A 22,373-nucleotide genomic window follows, 5' to 3' on the forward strand; every position below is an offset into this window, starting at 1 on the left:
CTACTATGCCAGATGAGATGACACTGAGTTATTAAACAAAATAAACGTAAAATAAAAAAGGAAAAATGGCAGACTGTGCCTAATTGAAATCCAACCCCTACTAAATTTTCCCACTTTGGTGTTTGAGGTGGATATGTGTGCCACTAAGAGCTAAACACAACGGTAGCAAGTCCCCCTGCTAATTCCTCACAAAATGGTACTAGATGCAAATAAAAAAAAAAAAAAGTAGAACGTTATTGTAGCCCTAAGAAGGGCTGTTGGGTTCTTGGAGAATCACTCCTGCCTAACAGTAAGCTAATAGAACACCCTAACGCTTTCCCTGACCAGCAGCAGCTCTCTCCCTAGCGGCATCCAGACAGAGAATGATGCGAGCAGCGCGGGCAGCGGCTAGTCTATCCCAGGGTCACCTGATCTGGCCAGCCAACCACTGCTATCGACGTGTAAGGGTACCACGTCATGCTGGGTGGAGTGCAGAGTCTCCTGGCTTGTGATTGGCTCTGTTTCTGGCTGCCAAAAAGCAAAACGGCGGGAGCTGCCATTTTCTCGAGCGGGCGAAGTATTCGTCCGAGCAACGAGCAGTTTCGAGTACGCTAATGCTCGAACGAGCATCAAGCTCGGACGAGCATGTTCGCTCATCTCTAAATGTAATCAATGTAACGCAAGTTAATTCCAACAGCCCTTCTGTATGTGCAGTATGTATGTCATGATCCTCTACACCGAAGAATAGAAATTTACACATGAAGCACATGCCCAGTAGAGAGGTCTGTAAGTTCCCTGGTATCCAGGTTATAGGTGTGAACTAGAGGATATAAGCCAATCCCTAATAGGACACATACACAGATGGAATGGTGCTGTGCCATAAGCAAGGTTCCTGCAGAATATTACATACTTTAGGAATGAAGGATGAGTGTACTGTGTCTTGGATTTTCATTTGTACCCTCCATGTAACACCAGCAATGTAACCACATCACAGGGAACAGAAACAAATGGAATCAATAAGTTACAGGCACCCCAAATAACACCATATTAAATTACACAGAACCTAATCCCATCTGCATAATGTCATTCAAGGCTATATTATATATATATAAATACTATCACTGCTTATGGGAAATATAAGATTATCCCACAAAATATCAGTACACTAGGGTAAAAAAGGCAAAATCAGATCTAATAACTATGTAAGTATACCACACCAGGACAATCTCTCAAAATGTCATTCATTAGGCTCATCCATCGATGGAGATAACTTCTGATGTTGCCAGTGGCAAATCCAGTAATGGGAGGTTTTGCAGAGACCTATATTGCTCATTTCTAGCATTTTGTTGCTATATATTACCCCATACCTAATAATTAGAATAGATGTGATAAATGTAGGCAGCTGTTATGAAGAACACTTGAGCTTCGAATTCCCCATAGGGCACATAATATTTGTCTTAATAGCATACAGTGAGTACGCAGCTTGAATACCAGCAATATTACATTTCAAATGTCAAATTAATATTCAGCCTACAGAACATTTGCAGAGGATATTCTGATTCTTACCCAACCTCAATAATTGCCTATCATCTGCAGATTCAAAATTAAAAATCTAAATGAATCCTCTGATGTCACTGTCACACAGAATGTCATTCACACTTTTTTTTTTAATTAGTTTTCCAATTATAATGCCAGCTTTCTCTGTTTGAAGAAGTAGGAGAATCTGAAAGATTGTTTTGAGACAGTTACACAGTAGCAATTATATGTTGAAAATACAAACTTTACTATTTTTCTTCTTTTTTATTATTATCGCATGCAGCTCTGTGTATTAACTTTGTATGAACTGCTAATGTCTGAAATATTAAATCTTTACTTCTTTGCAACTTACTTGATTTGAAAGCTGGAGAAATGTATATAGTCTAGGTTGGGGGATATAAGGGGTAGGTCTTTTTATCTGTATGTCCCTTTCTTTCATAGCCTTCTTGCATTTTGCATTTTTGTTTTTCATTCCCTTTCTGATGAAGTAATTATTCCTTTTAGTGGCACCATTTAATGGAGGTACTAGGGATACTTTGAAGCTCAAGATATTGGCATCTGAAAATGGATGAGTTTTAACACAAAGAGGGAGAACTGGAAAGGATATTTCATCTTGTAAAAACTGCTGACTGATTCCCTTTAAGGTAAATTAAAAACAAAACCAGAAACAGAGAACAGCGTCTTGGGTAATACCATTGGGGCATATTTATCAGGATCTCTGTGCCCAGTGGCATAGAAGCCCGGAATAAATCGCAAATGCTAGCTTATTGCTAGAACTTGCAATAATTTACCCCAATCCGCCACCTTCATGCCAGTGGGGCATGAAGGGGGGGGGGGTGGAGGGTGAGGGCAGTTGGGAGTTTGCCAGCACGGGGTTGTTTTTGTCCCCGTCTCTGTGCACTCACTGCAGTCGGTGACTTTTCAAATGTGATAACTCTTCAGCTGCATTTATTTCTACGCCAGGCCCTGCAAAGCATCCCGCTGTATATTTCTATGCCAGGTACTGCGCTAGCACAAGTACCGGCGTATGATAAATATCCCCTCTTGGGTAGATTAGAACAATGATCAGAAGATGCTCACCCGGAAACATCTTTGTCTTTTGTATAATGTATAATGCCCACTGCATAATGATAGGATTAAAAGAGGAGACCCCTTATTTTGACTGTGATGATGTGGATCGGTATCTTTGCATCTCCCAGGCTCTAATATACCCGACACCTGGAACAGGCTTGTAGACAATAATATAATGGTCTGGGGAGGAAAAATTGGGGAGCACTAGAAAAGCGCTAATACCGAATTGTGAAATGCATTACGGGAACAATTACATTTAAAATGGAAAGTATTTATTAGATATAGTCCTTAATGATTTTTTTTTATTTTTTTATCACTGGGACCCTTACTCAAATAATGTGCAAGTACAAAAACCATTCCAAGTACACAAGATAGGTGTGTAGGAGCGGTCTTGCCCAGGCACTTCTACACGCCTAATTTGTACACTATTGAGTATTATCCCAGTGACCCGAAACACGTCATTAAGGACCATATCTAATAAATACTTTCCATTTTAAACAGAATTGTTCCCAAAATTCATTGCACAATTTGGTGTTAATGCCCCTCTAGTGCTCCCCAATCTGTCCTCCCCATACCATTTTATTAAGGTTCCCTTTAAGGGACATCTTCATTGCAAATTGGTTTTAAAGGGATTGTCCAGCCACCCACTTAAGAAAAGCACTTCCGCTACCTATAAGATAGGGATAACTTGCTGATCAGTTGAGGTCTCCACAGATTATGAAAGTGGGTGTCTATTGTAACCCACATGAACTTTGCAGCTGGTCGGACATGCACCCTGTTGCTCTATTTATCTCTATGGTGCCGAAGAAAATAGCCGAGCAACGTATTCCACCATCTTCATCAGTCCAATGGGGGTCCCACCTCCATGAACCCCACCAATCAGCAATTTACTTCCTATGCTGTGAATAGGGGATAACTTGTTTTGACTTGACAACACCTTCAACAGAACAAATTCATAGCATGGCATGTATCTAGAGGGAGTTCTATATCTGTGATGGACAGCTATACAATACAGGAGTACTATATGTAAAAATAGTCTACTTAGAGCACATATTAACATAGTATTCCATTATTAACTTCCTAAAGTAACACATTCTATTTGCCTTTTGGGTAAAAGCACATATTGAATGTACTCAGTAGCAAAAGTTCAGTCAAAGAAAAAAGATCACATATACTGCAAGGAATATATTCATACACCAGTAACATTAGGAAACTGCAAAATGTATCAAGAATATGACATGAAATTGAATGATGCCTCATGCATTTCACAATCTGTAAGTTCTTATTCCATACAAATGGACATCACAGTCTTTTGTGCAGTCTACTGTGAGAATATATTATATGGTTCAATGTCTAAACTAGATACAGCCTGACAGAGATCTGGATCTTATTTGCAAACTTCACCTGCGTTTTACTTCATGTAGTGTCTTAAAGTCAGAAAATACTAAATATTTCCACGCTTAAAGTTATGTAAAGAAATAAGAAAAATAATAATAATACTTTGAAACTTTGGTGAGCTTCATATAGAATAAAACATTTTCAGATAAAAAAAAAAATATGTTTAAAGTATACATCAAAAGATATATATTACATTACTGTAATGCAAGACATTTATTACTGTGAATTGTTTAATCCACAGACCCTGATATATAAAGTTTTTGTGCCTACAAAGCGTGAAAAGTTTTTTTTTTTCACTTTTGTCTCAGTTGCACTGTTTTTTAAAGAAAAAGTAGGCATGGCTAGGCAGGCCAGGCAAGCTCCCTATCTATCTCATATGTTAATAGAGGCCCTACTACAAGACGCATAGTGAATGCTACGATCAAAATATGGGTACACCAAATCAAAAATAATATGAAATCCAACAAGGTAATAGGGAGCAGTAAGCACAAAAGTTTGCTGTACATGGGAATAATATAGTGGTAATAAACAAGTCTTACATCAAAACACAGTGGTATTTGCATAGTAAAAAGCAGTTCTCACAATATTCATCTGACATTCTCAGGACTCCTTATGATACAGCTCCCAAAATTCACCGCTGGTCTTGGTAAGATCCAACCATGTACTTTTTATCTTTGTAGCTATTAATGCAAATGGCCCTCTGGTTGTGTGTATATTTAATGGTGCAGTTTAAGCACTGTTTATGGTGGCACTATATTTCTAAGTTATTTTGGCCATATATATGAAATGTTGTGTTTATTGTAAATGCCTCACCTTTTGGATTTCAAATCTCAATTATTAAGCAAAGATTCTACATTCAATCAATGTCATTAAGTTGAGAAACTTTCTTTTGGGTGAATATTTAGTATTTTCTACAATTTTAACAACAATATTTCAAATATTACTTTATAATGAAGTCAGGATTGGCAAAAATGCATCAGCCTGACAACTTTACAATAACGTAAGTTAGAAAACTTTCACAGTCTATCTCTGAAATGTGCGCCAGCCACTAACTGACATTTGCAGTTTATGGAATGATACAAAATTGTTAATGGATGCATCAGGCTTATTTTTCTGGCCTACTGGCATAAGATGAACTAATGTGCCAGTGTTAATAAATTAGACCCATTGATCCATACTATACAATGTGAATCAAAGTCACTTAATGGTTTTGAAGCATTCGTTACATTTTGAGTGGCTTCAGAACCTTTTTATAAACCAATGAAGTGTAATGTAGTGTTGAAATCCTGGTGGCAGAGGGCTTTCCCTTGCTATGGCATCAACCTACCCATTTTCTGAATTAGTTACCTAACCTATTGGTGTATTTTCTTTGTCTCAGTCTTCTAAACACACCCATGAAAGAAATGGTTCCCACTTTCCGGCTTTAATTGAAATGTGACTTAGAACCCTCCCCATGGCCCGAGCAAAAGACTGTAGCCCACAAATCAGTACACCCTTGCAGGAGACAAACTACCGTATATACTTTTGTATAAGCCAAGTTTTTGAGCACAAAAATGTGCTTAAAACCCCCACCTCGGCTTATACATAAGTCTATAAAAAATAAACTTACATACTCACCTTCTGGCACCCCTGATGCTTGGCGCGGCTCCCGTTGCTCCCATACCTGTGGCTCCACTTCTTTCTTCTCTCAGCTGTAACAGCTGGCAGAGGTGCGCCTATGCGCTCTGTCCACCTGCATACACTATGATGCGGCGGTGTTGCCACTGATTACATCATAGTATGCGCCGGCTGGCAGAGTGCATGGCTAAAACAGCAGAGAAAAGAAAGAAGAGGAGCCAAGAAGATGAGAGCATCGGGAAGCCCCCCCCCCAAGCTTCGGGTACCGCCGAAAGGTGAGCATGTCAGTTTATTTTTTTTTATGTGATGGGCAACTGGGGACTGGCAGGCTATATGCTAAATGGGGATGGCTATATAATAAAGGGGGGCAGCTGGAATTATAATAAAGGGGGCTGGCTGTATACTAAAGGGGGCTGGCTATATACTAAAGGGGACTCGCTGGCTATATACTATATATACTAAAGGGGACTAGTTGGCTATATACTGAAGGAGGCTATCTGGCTGTATACTACTGGGGGCTGGCTATATAGTACTGGGGCTTGCTATATACTACTAGGGGCTTGCTATATACTACTAGGGGCTTTACTGGGTATATACTGTGACCAATGCATATACACCCTCGACTTATACTGAAGTCAATAGGTTTTCCCAGTTTTTGATGGTAAAATTAGGGACCTGGGCTTATACTTGAGTACATAGTATAAATAGTTGACTAGATGGTACAGACACCCTTACATGTTACATAAAATGTTTCCTGAGTTTTCTCTGATGTGTTGGAGATGTGAAAGTGAAGAGAGAACTCTCTTACACATATCTTAGAACTGTTATCAACTCACAACCTACTGAGATGCTGATTTGGAGTTTATCCATTAAGTGGCAGCTTGGTTTTTCTCCATTAGCTGATCTTTCACTTGGTGCATATGCTCCTCTATAGGGCCAACTCTAGCACATTTGCTACTTAAAGGGGTTATCCAGGATTTAAAAATTACTGAGGGCTGGGCTGGGATGGGCTATTAAACATAATAAACATGTACTTACCTCGTCCGGCGCCGCTGATGTCCCGCGCCACGGTCCCTTCGATCTGTGTCCCTGTTTGTTTACAGGGGCACGGAAGCCGTGCACAGGGAGCTTCCAGTCCGTAATGTGGCCGGCTCCTCCCATACGTCCCCATCTCTCAGCGTTGTAAGCGCTGGGAGATGGTGTCGCATGGGAGCACCCGGCCGGCCGGAAGCTCTCTGTGCGCACTTGTAATGATACCGGCGCACAGAGGAGACCGGCCGATTGATACCATCCTCTTATTATTCGGTTACTAACAGCCCCCTATTGATTTTTTGCCACCCTTACCAATGACTATATACAGTGGCAGGCAGTGTGATGTCATCACATGCCACATGTGTTCCTGCATAGTACAGAGAAATTCAGACGGTGGTATACACACTGTGTTGCTCTGCAGATAGGTTGCACCTGTGTCTCTGTTCTTACTTTTGTGGTTGTGACGATTAAACGACTTGTACCATATGGAGAGCCTCCTGAATGCAGCTCCTGAAAGAGCATCTTGCTTCCAAAAAAACTTTTTTTACTTGTACCCATTCACCTCTCCTTCGTGTTACCTGCATTTAGTGCAGAGTTGACCAACTGAAGATGAAGCATATTAGACCAGAGGTGAGCTCATGTACTGGGATGGGATGGGGATTACTCCGCTAAAAGAGCAAGTATAATTATGGGACGTATCAAAACAGGAATAGAATCTCATGATAAGGACACAGGTTAGATCACAAATTGAATATTGTGTACAGATTTGGGCACTAGTGTATAAAATTAACATAGCAGAAGCGGAACAGGTGCAGAGGAGAACATTTAAGCTTATCAAGGGAAAGGGTGGAGTAGAATGCAATGATACACTGGGGATGGAAAGTATTCAGACATCTTTAAATTTTTCACTCTTTGTTTCATTGCAGACAGTTGGTAAGATAAAAAAAATCTTTTTGCTCATTAATGTACACTCTGCATCTCATCTTGACAGAAAAATATATTTTTTTGATAATATGTGATAATTTATTAAACAAGAAAAACTGAATTATCACATGGTCATAATTATTGCGGCCCTTTGCTGTGACACTTATTTAGCTCACATGCTGTCTATTTTCTTTTGATCCTCCTTTAGATGGTTCTACTATTTTATTGGAAACCAGCTATGTTAAATTAAACTGATTGAACTTCATTATGAAAGGCCCATAATTGTCTATATAACCCATTCTCAGGTCACAGGCACACCCATGCTGGTCTCCGTTCCCCAGCACCTCCGCCGAGCTACTCATCTGGCTGCATTCCAACAATGGCTCCGATGAAGCGTCCCTGTCTCCTAGGGTGCACAAGCGCTGTCTTCCGAAGATTTAAAGGGCCAGCATGCTGCTAATTGGCACTGTTCACCAGTTAATGAGATAAATAGCTAGCCTCTTCCCTCATGCCTCGCAGGATCTTTGTGCCTCATGTCTCAGAGAAAGCTGTGTTTCGTATGCCTTGTGCTTGTGTTGAGAATTCCTGTTGTGACCCTGGTTCCTGATCTTTTGTTCTTCCTCTGACATTGATCCTGTGCTGCCTGTCTAGACTTCCCACCTGTCCCTGACCATGGTTCTGCCTCAAAACTCTGTACCTCACCTTGACCCCCACAGCAGACAAAGTTGCGCCTGTGAAGCAACTTGGGGGTACCACACCGCAGCAAGTCCAACCTGCTTTGCGGCGGGCTCGGCACCAAGGTGTCGGCTTACGTCATCATCCGTGGCGGTACAATGGGTCCAACTGACTGTAAGATCCATCTATGGATCATGCCAGGGCTCTGCTACCTGACCTGGCTGATCTTACTACCATCCTTGTTCAACAGTCCCAACCGATTGCGTTGTAAGGTCAGCAACTGGACAAGTCACCACCATGTTGCAGTAGTTGATGTCTACTGAGCAGCAGCGCCAGGTTCTTGCGGCTCCTCCTTCTACTCTGGTTTGTCTACCTTCCTCAGAACCCAAGCTAAGACTCTCCATGCCTTCTAAATATGATGGGGATCCTAAGTTGAGCAGGGGCTTTATTACCCAATGCTCTTTGCACATTGAACTAATGCTGACAAAGTTAGTCCCAGAATGGTCTAAGGTGGCCTTCTTCATCAGCCTCCTCTCCTGGAAGGCCCTGGCATTGGCTACACTCCTCTGGGAGAGGAACAACTCGGTCAAAGCTAATATCAATGCATTCCTCACAGAATTCAGCTCCATCTTCCAGGAACCAGCCCAGGCGTTAACTGTTGAGACCGCCCTGAAGAACTTGCACCAAGGGGACTTTTAAGTTGGCAACTACGCTATAAAGTTCCACAACCTTGCTTCTGAGCTTTGGTCGCCACCTTCAAAAAAGAACTGTCTGGTCAGATCAAAGATGCCCTGTCTGCACGGGACCTGCCGTCTTTCCTGAGCAGCCTGATGTCTCTAGCTCCTCTGACGACTACCCCATTTGTCTCCAGTCTTCCAATGGCTCCCTCTTCCGTCCTTTGTGTCTGCTACTGAGGAGCCCATGCAGGTGGATAAAACCTGGCTAACACCAGTGGCGTAACAATAGCTGTAGCAGCTGTAGCGCTTGCTACGGGGCCCGGGTGGCACAGGGGCCCGGGATGAACAGCCAAGACAAAACTTATAAATGCTTACTGGGATGATGGGACCACCCTTGGACAATAATATGGACCCCTGTGCCGTCCCTCTGTCCGCCCACCTCATTCGCCAGCCCCAGTCTGTGTGTGGCTGCATGGCCAGCCTACTCCTTCTGCAGCCTAGTGTCTTCACGGCCCCCTGGCCTGTCCACTTCTTCTGCGCAGGGCCTTGTCCATTCGCGGCTGCCTGGCCGGCCCACACCTTCCGCTCCATCTGCGATTAAAGATGCAGATAAAGATTTTTTCTAATTTTCCATACCTTGCCTCATGACACACCAACTTTGTTTTTTGTTTTTTGGTTTATGCAGTTTCAAACCTCTGCCTTCATGTATCACGGCTCTGCAGAAGACTTCATGGATACTGCTCTGGTCTCCCAGCATAACCTTCCTTTGGTTCGTCTTGAGGAGATGCTGGTCCAGGACCGTACCGAGCCCTTGTCTCTGCAAATTGGGGAAAGTTCTTTGCTGGGGTTCCCGGCTGCCAGTCTCACTGTCTCATGCCTCTCCACCCAGTCTCCTCCATGTCTTCTTCATTGTCATCCAAGTCTCTGGTGGGGTTTCCCTCTGCTTTAATGGACTTTGCTGACCACTTAGAGAAGCAAGCTGCCACCACACTGCCCCTACGACTGCCCCGTTAAAATGCTTCAAGGCACATCACCTCTGTAAGGTCGAGTTTACCCATTGTCCGTGCCTGAAACTGGGGCCATGTTGGCCTACATCAAGCAGAATTTACAGCAGGGATTTATCCACAGGTTTTTTCTCCTTCCAATGCCAGTTTCTTCTTTGTGCCCAAGAAAGATGTCCCTGCATTGACTATTGTGGTCTTAATAAAGTTATGGTGAAGAACCGGTACCCGCTACCCCTCATCACGGAACTCTTTGACCGCCTCCGTGGATCTTCACTAAATTGGACCTTCAGGGAGCAAATAATCTTATTTGCAAGCATACAATCTTATTTGTATCCATGAGGGCGATGAGTGGAAGACCGCCGTTATAATTTGGGATGGGCACTTCGAGTATCTGGGTCATGCCCTTTGGACTGTGCAATGCACCAGCAGTGTTTCAAGAATTTGTCAACAACATTTTTAGAGACCTACTCTACACTTTTGTCACCAGGTTCATGTGCGACAAGTTCTCAGGCGTCTAAGGGCCAATCACCTATATGGTTCCACCAGAAGAGCCTTCCATTCCTCAGATAAATAGCCAGCCTCGACCCTCATGTCTCACTGGATGTTTGTGCCTTATGCCTCAGAGAAAGCTGTGTTCCATATGCCTTGTGCTTATGTTGACAATTCCCGTTCTGACCCCAGTTCTACCTCTGACCACGCTCCTTTGCAGCTTGGCCCAGACCTTCTTTTCTGCCTCTGAAATTGATCCTGTGCTGCCTGTCTCAACCTCCTGCCTGTCCCTGACCACATTTCTGCCTCACAACTCTGTACCTCACCTTGGCCGCCACCGTGGACAAATTCACGCCTGTGGAGCGACCTGGTGGTACCACGCTGCAGTGAGTCCAACCTGCTTTGCGACGGGTTCTGGTGAAAACCAGATGCCACTTAGACTCCATCCCCAGGTGAACCTTGCATCATTGTCTGTGGTGGTACAGTGGGATAGAGTACATGAGAAACATGACGTCTTAGGAACATGAGTTCAGAAACAGAATTGTGAAAAGGCATAAATCTGGACAAGGTTAAAAAAAAATTCCTGCAGAGCTCAAGTTTATTAAGACCACAGTGGCCTCAATAATCCTTAAATAGAAGAAGTTTGGGACAACCACAACTCTTCCTGGACCTGGCCATCAAACCAAACTAAACAAACATGGGAAAAGAGCCTTGGTGACAGAGATATAGAAGAACCCCAAGATCAATGTGGCTATGTTCCTGAGATACAGTAGTGAGATGAGATAAAGTTCCACAAAGTCAACTATTGCTGCACCCCTACACCAGTTGGGTCCTTATGGCAGAGTGAGATAACAGTAGCTTCTCCTCAGTGCAAGACATAAGAAAGCCACAAACAGTTTGCAAAAAAAACATGAAGAACTCCCAGACTACCAGAAATAAGATTCCCTGATCAGCTGCAGGGACAGGACAGCTGGTTGCAATTGAAGAAAAGATGAATGCGGCCAAATACAGAGATATATTGGATGAAACCCTCTTCCAGAGTGCTATGAATCACAGACTAAGCCAAAGGTTCACCTTCCAACAATACAATAACCCTAAGCACAAAGATAAAACAACAAAGCAGTGTCTTCAGAACAACTCTGTGACCATTCTTGATAGGCCCAGTCAGAGCACCGACCTAAATCCAATGCTGGAGAGACTTGAAAATGGCAGTCCTCCAATGTTCACCATCCAACCTGATGGATCTGGAGAGGATCTTCAAGGAAGAATGACAAAGGAACCCCAAAAACTTGTTCCAGCATTCCCGAGAAGACTGATAGCTCAGTATTAAGTAGAAGCTCCCTTTTGAAACTCTTTAATTCTTAAAGGCTAGACTTGACGGACCTGTGACATAGCCTAATATACTATGATTACTGTTGAGCAGACCCGAAATCAGCGTGTTTTGCTCAACAGCTCCTGCCCCCGCTGTTAACTCCTGCAATAAGTGCTGGCACCCCACTGATTGCGGTGGTTAACGTTAAATGCCACTGGTAACGTAGCTTGTCGCACTTAAATCGCTGCACCCAGTGCAGGCCGTTTTTAGGGAGAGGCAATCTTCGACAACATGCTGCTGTATAGCACAGCCGGCATGTTAGTGACGGTTCACAGCTGCAGCAATTTATATGGTGCTGGAGACTTTGCCAGTGCCATGATTGTGGGCGTTACTGGTAGGGGTTTGGTTTTGGGTTTGATACCAGGACCCAAACAGATTTTTAAAATTCTAGTTTTCCCATTAAACTGTAATCCAGCAAATTTTTCCCCATAAACTGTAAATGATTTTTTAGCAATGAGGTGATTATTCCGCGTGCTGTGTCTGGTATTTGCATTGTAGGAACTCAAATTTTATTGTTCTACAATGTAACAATGTCAATCTGCTCTGATTGGCGCTTCTTCCATTATATTAACTGTTGTGTGCTCATACTGCAGTTTATCAACAATGTGTGGTATTGCCCTACTCAGAAAAAAATCGATTTTTTTTTATAGAGCTTTTCATCATTTAATATATTGTTAACATGTCATTTTTGGGCCAAAAAAAATACAATTTAATCTCTGTGAAACACCTAAAGAGTTAAACTTCCTAAAAGTTCTTGTACATACGATAAAGGGTTTAGTTTCTATAATTGAAAAATTTATGTGGTTTTACTGTTATTTAGAACTCTCAAAATGACTTGTTAAAAAGTTTTGGTGATTTTTGTTTGAAAATGTGTAACATTGCACATAAAAGTTTTAAGCCTCATAATATCCTAGATAAATAAGAAGACATATAAAGAATCATGCCAACATTAAGAAGACAAAACTTTATTGTTATAAAGTTATTTTGGTGGTATGACTGCAGAAAATTTTGAAATTTTGAAGAATTTTTGGAAATTGTATTCATTTTCCATTTTTTCATAGCTGAATGCAAAACTCATCATCCAAATTTTTCAACTAAAAAAGTACAATGTATTACAAGAAAACAATCCCCTGGATATGTTAAAGCGTTCCAAAGTTTTAACTACTTATAATGACACATTTTAGATTCTAAAAATGTGCCCTGGGCACGATGGTGAAAACTGTCTTTGGTGTCAAGGGGCCAAGTTATCGTATAGCTAGTTATGCAATCTGTAATTTGGACTTTCTAAATTGTTGAGGGATTTATGCAGACACACTTATTTGCCTTCTTATGATAATTTAAGAAGTTAGTGAGTGCAAGTGAGGGTAGAATTTATTATAAAATTGGCATCTTGCCTAGGTGTGTGGGGCTTTACGTCTTAAATTGCAAGACTCTCTAGCATAAGTACACCCTGTGAACCACGTAACCTGAGAGTGGGGATCTGTCACACTTATCCTAATTGTAAATAGAATAGGGGATATATGCAATGACATTGATAATCCTCTGTATATGGCATGAAAGCAAGCATGCCCTAAAACCCACTGGTTATTTTCAAAATAAACCCCCCATGGCTTGGTTGTTAAGTACAATTTTCGTCCTATTGACATATAATAGGTTACAGAGTAGCTACCTTTCCCAGACAACTTGCATTACTAATTATTCTAAATAGCATAAAACACACACTTATCAAATTGATGACGCCATTTAATTATTCATGTGAAAATTATAAGTTTTAGGTTGTCCTATCTTAAAACAAGGCATGCTTCCGCTAAGCTATTAAATTGGATTTGCATTAATGTCATCCCCTTTCGAAATGAAATTACCACATTTAATTAGTTTACTAGAAGTCTGTCTTAAGCTAAATTAGACTGTCACTTCATACCTACTGTACATATATCTCCAAAAAGGGTCACTACCTGGAAATCGTAATTGCACATGAAATTGTTTTACAGAATAATTATCATAGCAGAATCTTATATTGTTATTTGGCTGGCTTCTAATATGAATAATAAATAACAAAGCAGACATTTTGGAAAGAGTTGACTAAGGACACATTCACATTTTTCTACAGTACATTTTCATTTTCATTCAACTAGAGAATCACAGGTAGAAAAAAAAGATTTAAGTCTTAACATTTCTATAGTTTTGAATAATAGACATTGAATAATAATAATTGTGGATCTGTATAAATCAGACAAGTCTTTAATATTAAACCTCTTTAACCTATGGAAGTCTAGATTCTAAAAGTGTCTGATTCCAAGATAGTTATAGTGAATCATTTCTAAGTCCTGAAGGTTGTGAGGTGGGATATCTCTGGATCAGACTTGTTTTTTTCTTGTTATCTCAGTGATCCCAGATTAAGCTCTAGGAAATTTAGAGGATATGTCTACAATTTGTTTTCTTTTAAATGTTCCTTAACGATTCAAGAACATTACTTTTTCTCTTTATACTGTGACATGGTGCCCCTTTCCATGTCAAAGTGGCCACAACGATTTAAGCTATGTCCTTGGTCTACAAAATTGTTTAAGGTAAGCAGATGTCACATGTAAAAAAATAGATTAACACAAATGCTAGAACTCAAAGTTTTTTTTAGATATTGTTAGTAGCATCAATCTACTCCTGTATACTTGTCTTATAATTAGAGATGAGCGAACACTAAAATGCTCGGGTACTCGTTATTCGAGACGAACTTTTCCCGATGCTCGAGTGCTCGTCTCGAATAACGAACCCCATTGAAGTCAATGGGAGACTCGAGCATTTTTCAAGGGGACCAAGGCTCTGCACAGGGAAGCTTGGCCAAACACCTGGGAACCTCAGAAAAGGATGGAAACACCACGGAAATGGACAGGAAACAGCAGGGGCAGCATGCATGGATGCCTCTGAGGCTGCTTAAACGCACCATTATGCCAAAATTATGGGCAACAGCATGGCCATGACAGAGTGACAGAATGAAGCTAGATAGTATCTAAAACATGCAATAATTGACCCTGACACTATAGGGGACGGCATGCAGAGGCAGCGGCAGCAGGCTAGAGAGTGTCATGGCGACATACCCTAAATGGACTCAGGCTTCAAACCAATGGGTGGCAGAGAGGAACCAAAGGAGGTGAGCAAGAAGTGCTCAAATAATATCGGTACATGATAAAAGTTTGCCAGTATATTTTGTGGATTACACAGCAGGGTGGCGACAAAGTTAACATGGAAGCCATGAAAACAACCCAAAATTCTGCCTGACACAGCTCGTTTGATAAGGGGACCATGTATGGAGGCAGTGAACTAGTAGTAGATTAAAGGTGCTGCAGTTAAAACTATGTTAGTTGGATCTTGGCATGGAGCTGGCGCTCCGCTGCCAGACGAGCTTTCGCCAATCCAAGCCCCTGTCTCTAGGCTACTCCCCAAACAGCACTTTTGTATAAGATCAAGTGTAGTAGCGTTCTTATAAGTTTAGGATATGCCGGGTGAGGGGAATGTAAACAGATGCGCAAGAAGCGCATGATGCGCATGGAGCTGGCGCTCCGCTGCCAGGCGAGCTTTCGCAAATCCAAGCCCCTGTCTCTAGGCTACTCCCCAAACAGCACTTTTGTATAAGATCAAGTGTAGTAGCGTTCTTATAAGTTTAGGATATGGCGGGTGAGGGGAATGTAAACAGATGCGCAAGAAGCGCTGAAATAATATCCCTAAATGGTAAAAGTTTGCAAGTATATTTTGTGGATTACACAGCAGGGTGGCGACAAAGTTAACAACTTTGATGTGGAATGCCCTGTAATAGCTCTTGGGCGGTGTGCCTTTTATCGCCTAGGCTCAGCAGTTTCAGCACCGCCTGCTGTCGCTTAGCGACGGCACTGCTGCTGTGCCTAGAGCTACCGACTGATGGCGCCATGCCCACGGATGGTAATTCGGAGGAGGAGGAGGTGGAGGAGGGGTGGGAGGAGGTATAGTAGGCCTTTGAGACCTGGACCGAGGTAGGCCCCGCAATTCTCTGCGTCGGCAGTATATGACCAGCCCCAGGGTCAGACTCGGTCCCAGCCTGCACCAAGTTAAGTGTAGTAGCGTTCTTATAAGTTTGGGATATGGCGGGTTAGGGGAATGTAAACAGATGCGCAAGAAGCGCATGATGCGCATGGAGCTGGCGTTCCGCTGCCAGGCGAGCTTTCGCCAATCCAAGCCCCTGTCTCTAGGCTACTCCCCAAACAGCACTTCTAAGAACCTTTTGTATAAGATCAAGTGTAGTAGCGTTCTTATAAGTTTAGGATATGCCGGGTGAGGGGAATGTAAACAGATGCGCAAGAAGCGCTGAAATAATATCCCTAAATGGTAAAAGTTTGCCAGTATATTTTGTGGATAACACAGCAGGGTGGCGACAAAGTTAACAACTTTGATGTGGAATCCATGAAAACAACCCAAATTTCTGCCTGACACACCTCGTTTGATAAAGGGACGATGTATGGAGGCAGCTATATGGACGACTTTTGGAGGTAGCAATGGAGACAACGTGTGGAGGCTGCTATGGAGACAATTTAATTTGGATAGTGCCTGTATGTGGCAGTCCCAAACATTTTTCAAACCAGAGGAGCAGGTAGGTGGCCCTCCAGTAAAATGGAATAGACTGAGTGCCTGTATGTGGCAGTCCCAAAAATTCTTCAAACCAGAGGAGCAGGTAGGTGGCCCTCCAGTAAAATGGAATAGATTGAGTGCCTGTATGTGGCAGTCCCAAAAATTGTTCAAACCAGAGGAGCAGGTAGGTGGCCCTCCAGTAAAATGGAATAGATTGAGTGCCTGTATGTGGCAGTCCCAAAAATTCTTCAAACCAGAGGAGCAGGTAGGTGGCCCTCCAGTAAAATGGAATAGATTGAGTGCCTGTATGTGGCAGTCCCAAAAATTCTTCAAACCAGAGGAGCAGGTAGGTGGCCCTCCAGTAAAATGGAATAGATTGAGTGCCTGTATGTGGCAGTCCCAAAAATTGTTCAAACCAGAGGACCGGGTAGGTGGCCCTCCAGAAAAATGGAATAGATTGAGTGCCTGTATGTGGCACTCACAAAAATTGTTTCAAACAGAGGACCGGGTAGGTGGCCCTCCAGAAAAATTAAATGCATGAAGTATAGCAAGAGCCAGTGGGCCCTGTCAAAAAATAGCCATTTTCCTCTGCTTTACTGTACAAAGAGGAGGAGAAGGAGGAAAATGAGGAGGAGGAGGAGGAGTGGATCAATTATTCAGGTTGAGCTTCCTTCACCTGGTGGAGATTGGAAATTCTGAGAAATCCAGCCTTTATTCATTTTAATAAGCGTCAGCCTGTCAGCGCTGTCAGTCGACAGGCGTGTACGCTTATCGGTGATGATGCCACCAGCTGCACTGAAAACCCGCTCGGACAAGACGCTAGCGGCAGGGCAGGCAAGAACCTCCAAGGCGTACAGCGCCAGTTCGTGCCACATGTCCAGCTTTGAAACCCAGTAGTTGTAGGGAGCTGTGTGATCATTTAGGACGATGGTATGGTCAGCTACGTACTCCCTCACCATCTTTCTGTAAAGATCAGCCCTACTCTGCCGAGACTGGGGACAGGTGACAGTGTCTTGCTGGGGTGACATAAAGCTGGCAAAAGCCTTGTAAAGCGTACCCTTGCCAGTGCTGGACAAGCTGCCTGCTCGCCTACTCTCCCTCGCTACTTGTCCCGCAGAACTACGCACTCTGCCGCTAGCGCTGTCAGAAGGGAAATACTGTTTCAGCTTGTGCACCAGGGCCTGCTGGTATTCATGCATTCTCACACTCCTTTCCTCTGCAGGGATGAGAGTGGCAAGATTTTGCTTGTACCGTGGGTCCAGGAGAGTGAACACCCAGTAATCGGTGCTGGAATAAATTCTTTGAACGCGAGGGTCACGGGATAGGCAGCCTAGCATGAAATCTGCCATATGCGCCAGAGTACCAACGCGTAAGAATTCACTCCCCTCACTGGCCTGACTGTCCATTTCCTCCTCCTCCAACTCCTCCAACTCCTCTTCTTCTGCCCATACACGCTGAACAGTGAAGGACTCAACAATGGTCCCCTCTTGTGTCTCGCCAACATTCTCCTCCTCTTCCTCCTCATCCTCCTTCACCTCCACCTCCTCCGATATGCGCTGAGAAACAGACCTCAGGGTGCTTTGGCTATCAACAAGGGAATATTCTTCCCCCGTCTCTTGTGACGAGCGCAAAGCTTCCGACTTCATGCTGACCAGAGAGTTTTTCAACAGGCCAAGCAGCGGGATGGTGAGGCTGATGATGGCGGCATCGCCACTGACCATCTGTGTTGACTCCTCAAAGTTACTCAGCACCTGACAGATATCAGACATCCACGTCCACTCCTCATTGTAGACTTGAGGAAGCTGACTGACCTGACTACCAGTTCTGGTGGAAGTTGACATCTGGCAGTCTACAATCGCTCTGCGCTGCTGGTAAACTCTGGATAACATGGTCAGTGTTGAATTCCACCTCGTGGGCACGTCGCACAACAGTCGGTGAGCGGGCAGTTGGAGGCGGCGCTGCGCTGCCCTGAGAGTGGCAGCATCTGGGCTGGACTTCCTGAAATGCGCACAGATGCGGCGCACCTTCGTGAGCAAATCAGACAGATTGGGGTATGTCTTGAGGAAACGCTGCACTATCAGATTTAACACATGGGCCAGGCATGGCACATGTGTCAGTCTGCCGAGTTGCAGAGCCGCCACCAGGTTACGGCCGTTGTCACACACAACCATTCCCGGCTTGAGGTTCAGCGGTGCCAGCCACAGATCAGTCTGCGCCGTGATGCCCTGTAATAGCTCTTGGGCGGTGTGCCTTTTGTCGCCTAGGCTCAGCAGTTTGAGCACCGCCTGCTGTCGCTTAGCGACGGCACTGCTGCTGTGCCTAGAGCTACCGACTGATGGCGCCGTGCCCACGGATGGTAGTTCGGAGGAGGAGGTGGAGGAGGGGTGGGAGGAGGAGGAGGCATAGTAGGCCTGAAACACCTGGACCGAGGTAGGCCCCGCAATCCTCGGCGTCGGCAGTATATGAGCAGCCCCAGGGTCAGTCTCGGTCCCAGCCTCCACCAAGTTAACCCAATGTGCCGTCAGCGATATATAGTGGCCCTGCCCGGCAGCACTCGTCCACGTGTCCGTGGTCAGGTGGACCTTGTCAGAAACGGCGTTGGTCAGGGCACGGATGATGTTGTCTGACACGTGCTGGTGCAGGGCTGGGACGGCACATCGGGAAAAGTAGTGGCGGCTGGGGACCGAATACCGAGGGGCGGCCGCCGCCATGAGGTTGCGAAAGGCCTCGGTCTCTACTAGCCTATAGGGCAGCATCTCCAGGCTAAGCAATCTGGAGATGTGCACATTAAGGGCTTGGGCGTGCGGGTGGGTTGCACTATATTTGCGTTTCCGCTCCAGCGTCTGGGGTATGGAGAGCTGAACGCTGGTGGATGCTGTGGAGGATCGTGGAGGCGACGATGGGGTTTTTGGGCCAGGGTCCTGGGCAGGGGGCTGACTAGCAGCTGACACAGGGGAAGGAGCAGTGGTGTGCACGGCCGGAGGTGAACGGGCTTGTTGCCACTGAGTGGGGTGCTTAGCATTCATATGCCTGCGCATACTGGTGGTAGTTAAGCTAGTAGTGGTGGAACCCCTGCTGAGCCTGGTTTGGCAAATGTTGCACACCACAGTCCGTCGGTCATCCGGTGTTTCCTTAAAGAACCTCCACACTTCTGAAGATCTAGCCCTCGCCGCAAGAGCCCTCACCACGGGAGCTTCACTAGTTGACAGTGGCGCTGATGCACCAGCTCTGGCCCTGCCTCTCCGTCTGGCCCCACCACTGCCTCTTCCAACCTGTTCAGGTCGAGGACTCTCCTCCGTCTCAGAAGCACTGTGTTCACCCGGCCTCTCAACCCAGCTTGGGTCTGTCACCTCATCATCCTCCGATCCCTCAGTCTGCTCCCCCCTCGGACTTCCTGCCCTGACAACAACTTCCCCACTGTCTGACAACCGTGTCTCCTCATCGTCGGACACCTCTTTACACACTTCCACTACGTCAAGAAGGTCATCATCACCCACAGACTGTGACTGGTGGAAAACCTGGGCATCGGAAAATTGCTCAGCAGCAACCGGACAAGTGGTTTGTGACTGTGGGAAGGGTCCAGAAAACAGTTCCTCAGAGTATGCCGGTTCAAATGGCAAATTTTCCTGGGAGGGGGCAGACTGGGGGGGAGGAGGCTGAGGTGCAGGAGCTGGAGGAGTGGGGATTTCGGTGACATGGGTGGACTGCGTGGAAGACTGACTGGTGGTGGACAAATTGCTCGAAGCATTGTCAGCAATCCACGACATCACCTGTTCGCACTGTTCTGGCCTCAACAGTGCTCTACCACGAGTCCCAGTAACTTCAGACATGAACCTAGGGAGTGTAGCTCTGCGGCGTTCCCCTGCTCCCTCATCAGCAGGTGGTGTCTCACCCCGCCCAGGACCACGGCCTCTGACCCCTGCAGTAGTTGGACGCCCACGTCCCCGCCCTCGTCCTCTACCCCTAGCCCTGGGGTTAAACATTTTTAAAATGAGAGTTATAACTTTTTTTTTTTTGTTGTTTTTTTTTGTGTTTTTTTGTGTTTTTTGTTTTTTTTTGTGTTTTTTGTTTTTTTTTGAGTTTTTAGAACCAAACAATCCTATCCTATTGCTATGGCTATTTTCTAGCCAAGTATCAAAGGAAGCACACTACTATGCCAGATGAGATGACACTGAGTTAGTGCCTAATAGAAATCCAACCCCTACTGAATTTTCCCACTTCAGCCTTTGCTATGGATATGTGCGCCACTAAGCGCAGAACACAGCGGTCGCAAGTCTCACTACAAATTGCTCAGAATTGGCAAGTACATGCACTGCAGAAACTACAGCCACCAGCAGATCAACCAGAAATCAAATATATAGAACGCTACTGTAGGCTTCAAGAAGCTATTTGTATTCTCCTATGGCTATTTTCTAGCCAAGTATCAAAGGAAGCACACTACTATGCCAGATGAGATGACACTGAGTTAGTGCCTAATAGAAATCCAACCCCTACTGAATTTTCCCACTTCAGCCTTTGCTATGGATATGTGCGCCACTAAGCGCAGAACACAGCGGTCGCAAGTCTCACTACAAATTGCTCAGAATTGGCAAGTACATGCACTGCAGAAACTAAAGCCACCAGCAGATCAACCAGAAATCAAATATATAGAACGCTACTGTAGGCTTCAAGAAGCTGTTTGTATTCTCCTATGGCTATTTTCTAGCCAAGTATCAAAGGAAGCACACTACTATGCCAGATGAGATGACACTGAGTTAGTGCCTAATAGAAATCCAACCCCTACTGAATTTTCCCACTTCAGCCTTTGCTATGGATATGTGCGCCACTAAGCGCAGAACACAGCGGTCGCAAGTCTCACTACAAATTGCTCAGAATTGGCAAGTACATGCACTGCAGAAACTAAAGCCACCAGCAGATCAACCAGAAATCAAATATATAGAACGCTACTGTAGGCTTCAAGAAGCTGTTTGTATTCTCCTATGGCTATTTTCTAGCCAAGTATCAAAGGAAGCACACTACTATGCCAGATGAGATGACACTGAGTTATTGCCTAATAGAAATCCAACCCCTACTGAATTTTGCCACTTCAGCCTTTGCTATGGATATGTGCGCCACTAAGCGCAGAACACAGCGGTCGCAAGTCTCACTACAAATTGCTCAGAATTGGCAAGTACATGCACTGCAGAAACTAAAGCCACCAGCAGATCAACCAGAAATCAAATATATAGAACGCTACTGTAGGCTTCAAGAAGCTGTTTGTATTCTCCTATGGCTATTTTCTAGCCAAGTATCAAAGGAAGCACACTACTATGCCAGATGAGATGACACTGAGTTAGTGCCTAATAGAAATCCAACCCCTACTGAATTTTCCCACTTCAGCCTTTGCTATGGATATGTGCGCCACTAAGCGCAGAACACAGCGGTCGCAAGTCTCACTACAAATTGCTCAGAATTGGCAAGTACATGCACTGCAGAAACTAAAGCCACCAGCAGATCAACCAGAAATCAAATATATAGAACGCTACTGTAGGCTTCAAGAAGCTGTTTGTATTCTCCTATGGCTATTTTCTAGCCAAGTATCAAAGGAAGCACACTACTATGCCAGATGAGATGACACTGAGTTATTGCCTAATAGAAATCCAACCCCTACTGAATTTTGCCACTTCAGCCTTTGCTATGGATATGTGCGCCACTAAGCGCAGAACACAGCGGTCGCAAGTCTCACTACAAATTGCTCAGAATTGGCAAGTACATGCACTGCAGAAACTAAAGCCACCAGCAGATCAACCAGAAATCAAATATATAGAACGCTACTGTAGGCTTCAAGAAGCTGTTTGTATTCTCCTATGGCTATTTTCTAGCCAAGTATCAAAGGAAGCACACTACTATGCCAGATGAGATGACACTGAGTTAGTGCCTAATAGAAATCCAACCCCTACTGAATTTTCCCACTTCAGCCTTTGCTATGGATATGTGCGCCACTAAGCGCAGAACACAGCGGTCGCA

The sequence above is a fragment of the Engystomops pustulosus genome, chromosome 9 (genome assembly GCF_040894005.1).
Source record: "Engystomops pustulosus chromosome 9, aEngPut4.maternal, whole genome shotgun sequence".
NCBI classification, from domain to species: Eukaryota; Metazoa; Chordata; class Amphibia; order Anura; family Leptodactylidae; genus Engystomops; species Engystomops pustulosus.